Source organism: Schistocerca piceifrons, chromosome 11 (genome assembly GCF_021461385.2).
Source record: "Schistocerca piceifrons isolate TAMUIC-IGC-003096 chromosome 11, iqSchPice1.1, whole genome shotgun sequence".
Classification (NCBI taxonomy): domain Eukaryota; kingdom Metazoa; phylum Arthropoda; class Insecta; order Orthoptera; family Acrididae; genus Schistocerca; species Schistocerca piceifrons.
In genome coordinates this window covers 19,989,333-19,993,403 of record NC_060148.1, presented here as the reverse complement: position 1 = coordinate 19,993,403, position 4,071 = coordinate 19,989,333, and positions in this window count along the sequence as shown.

Here is a 4,071-nt window from a genome sequence, read left to right as displayed (position 1 = left end):
ACATTGAAATAATGAGAAAAAAAGAAACGGAGTTTGTTACCTCATTTATATTGATGAAAATCACTCTAATCCTTACAATATATCTCCACACTCACTCTCTACTACCACATCTCAACAAGACTCTTCAGTATCACATCTCAGCAAGCACTGCCTGCTAGCACATCTCAACAAACACTCCTCACTACGACATCTGAGCACAGACTACTACGAGTCCTCGACAGGCACTGACTGCTACGAGTTCTTAACAGGCACCGACTACCACGAGCTCTCCCCAAGCACTGTGTAGGCGGCTTAATAATACTCTTTGGCACAATCTATGGCGCAGTGGCTCAGTGTAGCCACCTTTCAAGCTGCTAAGGTTTGGTCAATGATTTCCAAGATGGCCCCTGTTGTGTTTTTCTCTTTGCAAAAAACAAACTCATTGCTACATAGGATATTGTGTTTTTCAAAGAAGCTGCTCATTTCTGTGTGTATCAGTGCCTCAAATACCTTTGAGAAAATTGGAACAATGGAGACTGGTCTGTAGCTTTGAGGAAGATGTTTGTCCTCTATTTTAAAAACTGGGACAGCTTTTGATACCGTAAGTGCATCTGGAAAAACTCAAAATTCTTCACATTATTAAAAATAAAAGCTAATGGTTTGGCGATTCAGTGTATTGTTTTTTTTAATTATGTTATTTGATTGCCAATAACAGTCCATACTTTTATAACCTGAAAATTTGGATACAGCTTTTATAACATCAGCAGGTGTGACAGCCCTCCATTGAAATACCAGGTTAACAAACAGTGGTGTGCCAACAAGGTCCATTGCAGATGAATTTGTTGCTTTAATACTGTTACTTATTTCTTTAACTGAGTTTAAAAAGTACTGATTTAATTCATCAGGTTCAAGCAGAGCTGTTTCTGTACATTTGGTGTGTTCTCTTGTTTTATTATCTGCCATGCTGCCTTGCATTTATTGGGAGCCCTTTCTATATAGCTTTCCACTGCTTGCTTTTTTGCCAGAAGAAGTTTAGCTTTGTAGTAGTTTTTGCATTCCAGATACGACCTATGAATGTTCTCACTCTGTTCTGCTCCTTGGTTAGCGGCTTTCTTATGCATCTGGTACAGCATATGCATGTTTCCTTTAATTTCTGCTAGCTCTTCTGTAAACCAGTTTAGACTTTTCTTTTTCATTTCACTTGAATATCTCTTTTTTTTTTTTTTTTTTTCGCTGTTGAACAAGAATACCGTGAATCTGTGTACTTTTTAAAGAAGATATGAAAGTTAATTTCAGCTTCTCTTTTCCCTGATTGTCAATTATATATAAAGTCCCAATCTGCACTTCCTAATCTATCAACAAAATTCTTCCTTTTGTCCTCATACCATTACTACTTTAGGTTCTTCCGTTTTAACTGGCTGCCTCTTACAGAGTGTGAGGAGTAGTGGCTCATGATCTGCAAGTCCACTTCATGCAAGTCTGACTGTAAAATCTTCCCTGTGGAAATTCACAACAATATTGTCTATGTAGGCATTCTTACATGTGGCACAGTTATTTGTACAATAGAGGTCTAATGATCTTAGCATATTCAAAAATGTCCTAGCAACTGGCCTCTGTGTGTTTACCATTTCTATATTGAAATCACCACATATACCAATTCTTGTTTTACTCTTCAATATCTTTGTAACTATTGATTCACATTTTTCAATAAACGAATTTACATCACCATCTGGCGACCTATTTTGACTAACTACCACTATATTTTCATTCAATAGTTTTACACAACTAAACTCCCCATCTAGTTCTGAGGAGTACATAGGTACATCAATTCTGGAAAACTTTATTCATTCTTCGACAAAAATTCCAGCACCACCATTCTTTCTCTGTTTTCTACATATAATGTCTCCCACAACATACCCTTGGGGAACAAACATATTTACTTGTTCTTGTGTTAACCAGTGCTCAGATACACATATAAATCTACATTCTCAGTGTTACATAAATGTTATAATTCTAAAATATTATTTCTAATACAATGGATGTTAACTTGTAGGAAAGTAAGTAGTTTGTCTCTATCTGTACTCCTCTGAGAGCAATTTGACTCTATACATAAAGTTGTAGGTTCAGTTAATGTCTTTAATCTTGATGCACTGTGATCATCTGTGTTATGATAGTAACATACCTGTTCATCCACTTGATGACTCACTTTGTTAACTACTTTCTTCTGTGAAACCACTACTGATCCCACCAAAAATCCTGGTCCCTTGGTTGTGGTTTCTTTCTTCGGGTTGACTTCTGTATTCCACCTGTTGATATTCTCATTCCTTGAGCTTGAGCTGCTATTCTTCTTTTAGCAAGTAGTTCTCTCTTCTTAAATGGTGTCTTCTTTCCTGCCACATGATTTGCTGCTTCTTCTGACTTTTGCACTGATCTCTTGGGTATATTTATTTCTTGAGTAATTGTCCTCTCCACACATACAGAATTCACTTTTAAGGATTCTGCTGTTATTTGTGCTGGACTTGTTTCAGTAACAATTCTCACTGATTCTTCATCTGAGACTGCAGTATCCTTCCATTTAAGTTCTATTGCTGTTTTGTACACTTCCCCATTTTTTTCCACTGATTCATAAATCCTTGTGGTGATTAGTCCTTTACCAGTTGCATTTAGGTGCTGTCCATGTGCTGTATATAGCTCCTTATTACTAGGAGTATTAACAAAACAAGTGTTATGGAAGCCTTTCACTATTTTTCTGTTTGTGGATTGAATTTCTTGGCTTACACAAGACCATTCAGGTAGGTCATGCCTGTGTGGCACACCAACTACAATTACATTTGTCTTTTGTAATTCTGACAAGTCCTTATGTAGTGAACGAATTGCCAAGTTTGCTTCATTCTTCGCTACGTCATTATCCCCTGCCCAAGTAACTGCAAAATCTTCATTTGTCAGCTTATGCAGGTCATTGCATTTTTTAAGTATTACACAAGTGGGGGGACCTGGTATCACCTTCCCTTAAAATGTTTCTTGCACGGTCTCTATCATAGGCAACGAATATTTTGTGTCTCCTACTCACTGACTCCCTCTCAGGAGCCAAGTCTTGCTGCATCCTTAGATTGCTTTCCTTTTTTAGCAGCGTTCTGTGTTGTGGTATGGATGCAGTGTTGTGAATCGTGTTTTATGTTGGATGCCTCAAGTCTGTCGCTTTTACACATTTCTTTCTTGGCTGATTCTTGCTTCTGTAGTTCACTTGTTAGTACACGTATAATTGTTTTCGAATACTTAAGTTCCTTTCTTATAATTGTGAGTTCATTCTTTAACTTTTCGCACACACACGTTTTTAACAGGTCTGTTTTGATTTCGTCCATATCGTCACATTCAGAACGAAAACAATCAGTACATTTCCAGCTTTTCACACTATTCGTTGCATTTACACACGAGTAATGGAATTTCCTCTTACACTTTGCAAAACTCACGCCTTTCCTTGTTGTTGTTACAGGAACATGGTTTATTCCACGCTTCCTCATTTATTTCGTAAATAGTATTCATATTTTCGGCCATTGCACACGAGTTAGTAACAAAACACAATATGTCACACTATTCTTTCAACATATCACCGTATCTTCAGTTACAGTACTCGCATAGAACATTTACCAATCCACATGTACACACCATAATATGTTTAACTTAATCTCGTTAAACTATCAAAGTAACTTATTTTACGCACAACATTATCAGTACACTGCCATTCCAAAGACTATATATATAGGATAAACATAATAAATTCATGACATAAACTCACATATACACAGTTTTATCACTGCCTTACATAAGGCGATAAAGCCTGCTTCGAACAAGAGAAACCAGTCATAATGCTGCCCTGCTGAGAAAGCTTGGTTCTGTACTGCATGTAGAAAATTAAAAACTGACATGTTGCTTACAAGCATACTCCATCCTCTTTGTCTACTTTCTAATTGGTCAGCCTGGTTATTTATATCCAATAATCTTATGTTGCATGAACTCTTTACTCAAATAAGAATAATTTATTGGTAAGTAATCTTTAAAACATATTTTAACTTTTTAGAAATCCTCTACATT